Raw genomic sequence first — 11,256 nt, forward strand, 5'->3', positions numbered from 1 at the left:
ACACTTTACCTGCTGAAATAAATGATAGAAGACATGAACTGAATCTAGAATGTTCACACTTTAACTGTTATAATACATGATAGAAGACATGAACTGAATCTAGAATGTTCACACTTTAACTGTTATAATACATGATAGAAGACATGAACTGAATCTAGAATGTTCACACTTTAACTGTTATAATACATGATAGAAGACATGAACTGAATCTAGAATGTTCACACTTTAACTGTTATAATACATGATAGAAGACATGAACTGAATCTAGAATGTTCACACTTTACCTGCTGAAATAAATGATAGAAGACATGAACTGAATCTAGAATGTTAACACTTTACCTGCTGAAATAAATGATAGAAGACATGAACTGAATCTAGAATGTTCACACTTTAACTGTTATAATACATGATAGAAGACATGAACTGAATCTAGAATGTTAACACTTTACCTGCTGAAATAAATGATAGAAGACATGAACTGAATCTAGAATGTTCACACTTTAACTGTTATAATACATGATAGAAGACATGAACTGAATCTAGAATGTTAAACACTTTAACTGTTATAATACATGATAGAAGACATGAACTGAATCTAGAATGTTAACACTTTACCTGCTGAAATAAATGATAGAAGACATGAACTGAATCTAGAATGTTCACACTTTACCTGTTATAATACATGATAGAAGACATGAACTGAATCTAGAATGTTCACACTTTAACTGTTATAATACATGATAGAAGACATGAACTGAATCTAGAATGTTCACACTTTAACTGTTATAATACATGATAGAAGACATGAACTGAATCTAGAATGTTCACACTTTAACTGTTATAATACATGGTAGAAGACATGAACTGAATCTAGAATGTTCACACTTTAACTGTTATAATACATGATAGAAGACATGAACTGAATCTAGAATGTTAACACTTTACCTGCTGAAATACATGATAGAAGACATGAACTGAATCTAGAATGTTCACACTTTAACTGTTATAATACATGATAGAAGACATGAACTGAATCTAGAATGTTAACACTTTACCTGCTGAAATAAATGATAGAAGACATGAACTGAATCTAGAATGTTAACACTTTACCTGCTGAAATAAATGATAGAAGACATGAACTGAATCTAGAATGTTAACACTTTACCTGCTGAAATAAATGATAGAAGACATGAACTGAATCTAGAATGTTAACACTTTACCTGCTGAAATAAATGATAGAAGACATGAACTGAATCTAGAATGTTAACACTTTACCTGCTGAAATAAATGATAGAAGACATGAACTGAATCTAGAATGTTAACACTTTACCTGTTATAATACATGGTAGAAGACATGAACTGAATCTAGAATGTTCACACTTTAACTGTTATAATACATGATAGAAGACATGAACTGAATCTAGAATGTTCACACTTTAACTGTTATAATACATGATAGAAGACATGAACTGAATCTAGAATGTTCACACTTTAACTGTTATAATACATGATAGAAGACATGAACTGAATCTAGAATGTTCACACTTTAACTGTTATAATACATGATAGAAGACATGAACTGAATCTAGAATGTTCACACTTTAACTGTTATAATACATGATAGAAGACATGAACTGAATCTAGAATGTTCACACTTTAACTGTTATAATACATGATAGAAGACATGAACTGAATCTAGAATGTTCACACTTTAACTGTTATAATACATGATAGAAGACATGAACTGAATCTAGAATGTTAACACTTTACCTGCTGAAATACATGATAGAAGACATGAACTGAATCTAGAATGTTCACACTTTAACTGTTATAATACATGATAGAAGACATGAACTGAATCTAGAATGTTAAACACTAACTGTTATAATACATGATAGAAGACATGAACTGAATCTAGAATGTTAACACTTTACCTGTTATAATACATGATAGAAGACATGAACTGAATCTAGAATGTTAACACTTTACCTGCTGAAATAAATGATAGAAGACATGAACTGAATCTAGAATGTTAACACTTTACCTGCTGAAATAAATGATAGAAGACATGAACTGAATCTAGAATGTTAACACTTTACCTGCTGAAATAAATGATAGAAGACATGAACTGAATCTAGAATGTTAACACTTTACCTGTTATAATACATGGTAGAAGACATGAACTGAATCTAGAATGTTCACACTTTAACTGTTATAATACATGATAGAAGACATGAACTGAATCTAGAATGTTCACACTTTAACTGTTATAATACATGATAGAAGACATGAACTGAATCTAGAATGTTAAACACTTTAACTGTTATAATACATGATAGAAGACATGAACTGAATCTAGAATGTTCACACTTTAACTGTTATAATACATGATAGAAGACATGAACTGAATCTAGAATGTTCACACTTTAACTGTTATAATACATGATAGAAGACATGAACTGAATCTAGAATGTTCACACTTTAACTGTTATAATACATGATAGAAGACATGAACTGAATCTAGAATGTTCACACTTTAACTGTTATAATACATGATAGAAGACATGAACTGAATCTAGAATGTTCACACTTTAACTGTTATAATACATGATAGAAGACATGAACTGAATCTAGAATGTTAAACACTTTAACTGTTATAATACATGATAGAAGACATGAACTGAATCTAGAATGTTAACACTTTACCTGTTATAATACATGATAGAAGACATGAACTGAATCTAGAATGTTCACACTTTAACTGTTATAATACATGATAGAAGACATGAACTGAATCTAGAATGTTCACACTTTAACTGTTATAATACATGATAGAAGACATGAACTGAATCTAGAATGTTAAACACTTTAACTGTTATAATACATGATAGAAGACATGAACTGAATCTAGAATGTTAACACTTTACCTGTTATAATACATGATAGAAGACATGAACTGAATCTAGAATGTTCACACTTTAACTGTTATAATACATGATAGAAGACATGAACTGAATCTAGAATGTTAACACTTTACCTGCTGAAATAAATGATAGAAGACATGAACTGAATCTAGAATGTTAACACTTTACCTGCTGAAATAAATGATAGAAGACATGAACTGAATCTAGAATGTTAACACTTTACCTGCTGAAATAAATGATAGAAGACATGAACTGAATCTAGAATGTTCACACTTTAACTGTTATAATACATGATAGAAGACATGAACTGAATCTAGAATGTTCACACTTTAACTGTTATAATACATGATAGAAGACATGAACTGAATCTAGAATGTTCACACTTTAACTGTTATAATACATGATAGAAGACATGAACTGAATCTAGAATGTTCACACTTTAACTGTTATAATACATGATAGAAGACATGAACTGAATCTAGAATGTTCACACTTTAACTGTTATAATACATGATAGAAGACATGAACTGAATCTAGAATGTTCACACTTTAACTGTTATAATACATGATAGAAGACATGAACTGAATCTAGAATGTTCACACTTTAACTGTTATAATACATGATAGAAGACATGAACTGAATCTAGAATGTTAAACACTTTAACTGTTATAATACATGATAGAAGACATGAACTGAATCTAGAATGTTAAACACTTTAACTGTTATAATACATGGTAGAAGACATGAACTGAATCTAGAATGTTAAACACTTTAACTGTTATAATACATGATAGAAGACATGAACTGAATCTAGAATGTTAACACTTTACCTGCTGAAATAAATGATAGAAGACATGAACTGAATCTAGAATGTTAACACTTTACCTGCTGAAATAAATGATAGAAGACATGAACTGAATCTAGAATGTTCACACTTTAACTGTTATAATACATGATAGAAGACATGAACTGAATCTAGAATGTTCACACTTTAACTGTTATAATACATGATAGAAGACATGAACTGAATCTAGAATGTTCACACTTTAACTGTTATAATACATGATAGAAGACATGAACTGAATCTAGAATGTTCACACTTTAACTGTTATAATACATGATAGAAGACATGAACTGAATCTAGAATGTTCACACTTTAACTGTTATAATACATGATAGAAGACATGAACTGAATCTAGAATGTTCACACTTTAACTGTTATAATACATGATAGAAGACATGAACTGAATCTAGAATGTTCACACTTTAACTGTTATAATACATGATAGAAGACATGAACTGAATCTAGAATGTTCACACTTTAACTGTTATAATACATGATAGAAGACATGAACTGAATCTAGAATGTTCACACTTTAACTGTTATAATACATGATAGAAGACATGAACTGAATCTAGAATGTTCACACTTTAACTGTTATAATACATGATAGAAGACATGAACTGAATCTAGAATGTTAACACTTTAACTGTTATAATACATGATAGAAGACATGAACTGAATCTAGAATGTTCACACTTTAACTGTTATAATACATGATAGAAGACATGAACTGAATCTAGAATGTTCACACTTTAACTGTTATAATACATGATAGAAGACATGAACTGAATCTAGAATGTTAACACTAACTGTTATAATACATGATAGAAGACATGAACTGAATCTAGAATGTTCACACTTTAACTGTTATAATACATGATAGAAGACATGAACTGAATCTAGAATGTTCACACTTTAACTGTTATAATACATGATAGAAGACATGAACTGAATCTAGAATGTTCACACTTTAACTGTTATAATACATGATAGAACACATGAACTGAATCTAGAATGTTCACACTTTAACTGTTATAATACATGATAGAAGACATGAACTGAATCTAGAATGTTCACACTTTAACTGTTATAATACATGATAGAAGACATGAACTGAATCTAGAATGTTCACACTTTAACTGTTATAATACATGATAGAAGACATGAACTGAATCTAGAATGTTCACACTTTAACTGTTATAATACATGATAGAACACATGAACTGAATCTAGAATGTTCACACTTTAACTGTTATAATACATGATAGAAGACATGAACTGAATCTAGAATGTTCACACTTTAACTGTTATAATACATGATAGAAGACATAAACTGAATCTAGAATGTTCACACTTTAACTGTTATAATACATGATAGAAGACATGAACTGAATCTAGAATGTTCACACTTTACCTGCTGAAATACATGATAGAAGACATGAACTGAATCTAGAATGTTCACACTTTAACTGTTATAATACATGATAGAAGACATGAACTGAATCTAGAATGTTCACACTTTAACTGTTATAATACATGATAGAACACATGAACTGAATCTAGAATGTTCACACTTTAACTGTTATAATACATGATAGAAGACATGAACTGAATCTAGAATGTTAACACTTTACCTGCTGAAATACATGATAGAAGACATGAACTGAATCTAGAATGTTAACACTTTACCTGCTGAAATAAATGATAGAAGACATGAACTGAATCTAGAATGTTAACACTTTAACTGTTATAATACATGGTAGAAGACATGAACTGAATCTAGAATGTTAACACTTTAACTGTTATAATACATGATAGAAGACATGAACTGAATCTAGAATGTTAAACACTAACTGTTATAATACATGATAGAAGACATGAACTGAATCTAGAATGTTAACACTTTACCTGCTGAAATAAATGATAGAAGACATGAACTGAATCTAGAATGTTCACACTTTAACTGTTATAATACATGATAGAAGACATGAACTGAATCTAGAATGTTCACACTTTAACTGTTATAATACATGATAGAAGACATGAACTGAATCTAGAATGTTCACACTTTAACTGTTATAATACATGATAGAAGACATGAACTGAATCTAGAATGTTAAACACTAACTGTTATAATACATGATAGAAGACATGAACTGAATCTAGAATGTTAACACTTTAACTGTTATAATACATGATAGAAGACATGAACTGAATCTAGAATGTTAAACACTTTAACTGTTATAATACATGATAGAAGACATGAACTGAATCTAGAATGTTAAACACTTTAACTGTTATAATACATGATAGAAGACATGAACTGAATCTAGAATGTTAAACACTTTAACTGTTATAATACATGGTAGAAGACATGAACTGAATCTAGAATGTTAAACACTTTAACTGTTATAATACATGGTAGAAGACATGAACTGAATTTAGAATGTTCACACTTTAACTGTTATAATACATGATAGAAGACATGAACTGAATCTAGAATGTTCACACTTTAACTGTTATAATACATGATAGAAGACATGAACTGAATCTAGAATGTTCACACTTTAACTGTTATAATACATGATAGAAGACATGAACTGAATCTAGAATGTTCACACTAACTGTTATAATACATGATAGAAGACATGAACTGAATCTAGAATGTTCACACTTTAACTGTTATAATACATGATAGAAGACATGAACTGAATCTAGAATGTTCACACTTTAACTGTTATAATACATGGTAGAAGACATGAACTGAATCTAGAATGTTCACACTTTAACTGTTATAATACATGATAGAAGACATGAACTGAATCTAGAATGTTAACACTTTACCTGCTGAAATACATGATAGAAGACATGAACTGAATCTAGAATGTTAACACTTTAACTGTTATAATACATGATAGAAGACATGAACTGAATCTAGAATGTTCACACTTTAACTGTTATAATACATGGTAGAAGACATGAACTGAATCTAGAATGTTCACACTAACTGTTATAATACATGATAGAAGACATGAACTGAATCTAGAATGTTAACACTTTACCTGCTGAAATAAATGATAGAAGACATGAACTGAATCTAGAATGTTCACACTTTAACTGTTATAATACATGATAGAAGACATGAACTGAATCTAGAATGTTAACACTTTACCTGCTGAAATAAATGATAGAAGACATGAACTGAATCTAGAATGTTAACACTTTACCTGCTGAAATACATGATAGAAGACATGAACTGAATCTAGAATGTTAACACTTTAACTGTTATAATACATGATAGAAGACATGAACTGAATCTAGAATGTTAACACTTTAACTGTTATAATACATGATAGAAGACATGAACTGAATCTAGAATGTTAACACTTTACCTGCTGAAATAAATGATAGAAGACATGAACTGAATCTAGAATGTTAACACTTTACCTGCTGAAATAAATGATAGAAGACATGAACTGAATCTAGAATGTTAACACTTTACCTGCTGAAATAAATGATAGAAGACATGAACTGAATCTAGAATGTTAACACTTTACCTGCTGAAATACATGATAGAAGACATAAACTGAATCTAGAATGTTCACACTTTAACTGTTATAATACATGATAGAAGACATGAACTGAATCTAGAATGTTCACACTTTAACTGTTATAATACATGATAGAAGACATGAACTGAATCTAGAATGTTCACACTTTAACTGTTATAATACATGATAGAAGACATGAACTGAATCTAGAATGTTCACACTTTAACTGTTATAATACATGATAGAAGACATGAACTGAATCTAGAATGTTCACACTTTAACTGTTATAATACATGATAGAAGACATGAACTGAATCTAGAATGTTAACACTTTACCTGCTGAAATACATGATAGAAGACATGAACTGAATCTAGAATGTTAACACTTTACCTGCTGAAATAAATGATAGAAGACATGAACTGAATCTAGAATGTTAACACTTTAACTGTTATAATACATGGTAGAAGACATGAACTGAATCTAGAATGTTAAACACTAACTGTTATAATACATGATAGAAGACATGAACTGAATCTAGAATGTTAACACTTTACCTGCTGAAATAAATGATAGAAGACATGAACTGAATCTAGAATGTTAACACTTTACCTGCTGAAATACATGATAGAAGACATGAACTGAATCTAGAATGTTCACACTTTACCTGTTATAATACATGGTAGAAGACATGAACTGAATCTAGAATGTTCACACTTTAACTGTTATAATACATGATAGAACACATGAACTGAATCTAGAATGTTCACACTTTAACTGTTATAATACATGATAGAAGACATGAACTGAATCTAGAATGTTCACACTTTAACTGTTATAATACATGATAGAAGACATGAACTGAATCTAGAATGTTCCCACTTTAACTGTTATAATACATGATAGAAGACATGAACTGAATCTAGAATGTTAAACACTAACTGTTATAATACATGATAGAAGACATGAACTGAATCTAGAATGTTCACACTTTAACTGTTATAATACATGATAGAAGACATGAACTGAATCTAGAATGTTCACACTTTAACTGTTATAATACATGGTAGAAGACATGAACTGAATCTAGAATGTTCACACTTTAACTGTTATAATACATGATAGAAGACATGAACTGAATCTAGAATGTTCACACTTTAACTGTTATAATACATGATAGAAGACATGAACTGAATCTAGAATGTTAACACTTTACCTGCTGAAATACATGATAGAAGACATGAACTGAATCTAGAATGTTCACACTTTAACTGTTATAATACATGATAGAAGACATGAACTGAATCTAGAATGTTAACACTTTACCTGCTGAAATAAATGATAGAAGACATGAACTGAATCTAGAATGTTAACACTTTACCTGCTGAAATAAATGATAGAAGACATGAACTGAATCTAGAATGTTCACACTTTAACTGTTATAATACATGATAGAAGACATGAACTGAATCTAGAATGTTCACACTTTACCTGTTATAATACATGGTAGAAGACATGAACTGAATCTAGAATGTTCACACTTTAACTGTTATAATACATGATAGAAGACATGAACTGAATCTAGAATGTTCACACTTTAACTGTTATAATACATGATAGAAGACATGAACTGAATCTAGAATGTTAACACTTTACCTGCTGAAATACATGATAGAAGACATGAACTGAATCTAGAATGTTCACACTTTACCTGTTATAATACATGGTAGAAGACATGAACTGAATCTAGAATGTTCACACTTTAACTGTTATAATACATGATAGAAGACATGAACTGAATCTAGAATGTTCACACTTTAACTGTTATAATACATGATAGAAGACATGAACTGAATCTAGAATGTTCACACTTTAACTGTTATAATACATGGTAGAAGACATGAACTGAATCTAGAATGTTAAACACTTTAACTGTTATAATACATGATAGAAGACATGAACTGAATCTAGAATGTTCACACTTTAACTGTTATAATACATGATAGAAGACATGAACTGAATCTAGAATGTTAACACTTTACCTGCTGAAATAAATGATAGAAGACATGAACTGAATCTAGAATGTTCACACTTTAACTGTTATAATACATGATAGAAGACATGAACTGAATCTAGAATGTTCACACTTTAACTGTTATAATACATGATAGAAGACATGAACTGAATCTAGAATGTTCACACTAACTGTTATAATACATGATAGAAGACATGAACTGAATCTAGAATGTTCACACTTTAACTGTTATAATACATGATAGAAGACATGAACTGAATCTAGAATGTTAACACTTTACCTGCTGAAATAAATGATAGAAGACATGAACTGAATCTAGAATGTTCACACTTTAACTGTTATAATACATGATAGAAGACATGAACTGAATCTAGAATGTTCACACTTTAACTGTTATAATACATGATAGAAGACATGAACTGAATCTAGAATGTTCACACTAACTGTTATAATACATGATAGAAGACATAAACTGAATCTAGAATGTTAACACTTTAACTGTTATAATACATGGTAGAAGACATGAACTGAATCTAGAATGTTCACACTTTAACTGTTATAATACATGATAGAAGACATGAACTGAATCTAGAATGTTAAACACTTTAACTGTTATAATACATGATAGAAGACATAAACTGAATCTAGAATGTTCACACTTTAACTGTTATAATACATGATAGAAGACATGAACTGAATCTAGAATGTTAAACACTTTAACTGTTATAATACATGATAGAAGACATGAACTGAATCTAGAATGTTCACACTTTAACTGTTATAATACATGATAGAAGACATGAACTGAATCTAGAATGTTAAACACTTTAACTGTTATAATACATGATAGAAGACATAAACTGAATCTAGAATGTTCACACTTTAACTGTTATAATACATGATAGAAGACATGAACTGAATCTAGAATGTTAAACACTTTAACTGTTATAATACATGGTAGAAGACATGAACTGAATCTAGAATGTTAACACTTTACCTGCTGAAATAAATGATAGAAGACATGAACTGAATCTAGAATGTTAACACTTTAACTGTTATAATACATGGTAGAAGACATGAACTGAATCTAGAATGTTCACACTTTAACTGTTATAATACATGATAGAAGACATGAACTGAATCTAGAATGTTCACACTTTAACTGTTATAATACATGATAGAAGACATGAACTGAATCTAGAATGTTAACACTTTAACTGTTATAATACATGATAGAAGACATGAACTGAATCTAGAATGTTCACACTTTAACTGTTATAATACATGATAGAAGACATGAACTGAATCTAGAATGTTCACACTTTAACTGTTATAATACATGATAGAAGACATGAACTGAATCTAGAATGTTCACACTTTAACTGTTATAATACATGATAGAAGACATGAACTGAATCTAGAATGTTCACACTTTAACTGTTATAATACATGATAGAAGACATGAACTGAATCTAGAATGTTAAACACTTTAACTGTTATAATACATGATAGAAGACATGAACTGAATCTAGAATGTTCACACTTTAACTGTTATAATACATGATAGAAGACATAAACTGAATCTAGAATGTTAAACACTTTAACTGTTATAATACATGATAGAAGACATAAACTGAATCTAGAATGTTCACACTTTAACTGTTATAATACATGATAGAAGACATGAACTGAATCTAGAATGTTCACACTTTACCTGTTATAATACATGATAGAAGACATGAACTGAATCTAGAATGTTCACACTTTACCTGTTATAATACATGATAGAAGACATGAACTGAATCTAGAATGTTCACACTTTAACTGTTATAATACATGATAGAAGACATGAACTGAATCTAGAATGTTCACACTTTAACTGTTATAATACATGGTAGAAGAC

The sequence above is a fragment of the Oncorhynchus mykiss genome, chromosome 13 (genome assembly GCF_057628025.1).
Source record: "Oncorhynchus mykiss isolate SJ-2025 chromosome 13, ASM5762802v1, whole genome shotgun sequence".
NCBI classification, from domain to species: Eukaryota; Metazoa; Chordata; class Actinopteri; order Salmoniformes; family Salmonidae; genus Oncorhynchus; species Oncorhynchus mykiss.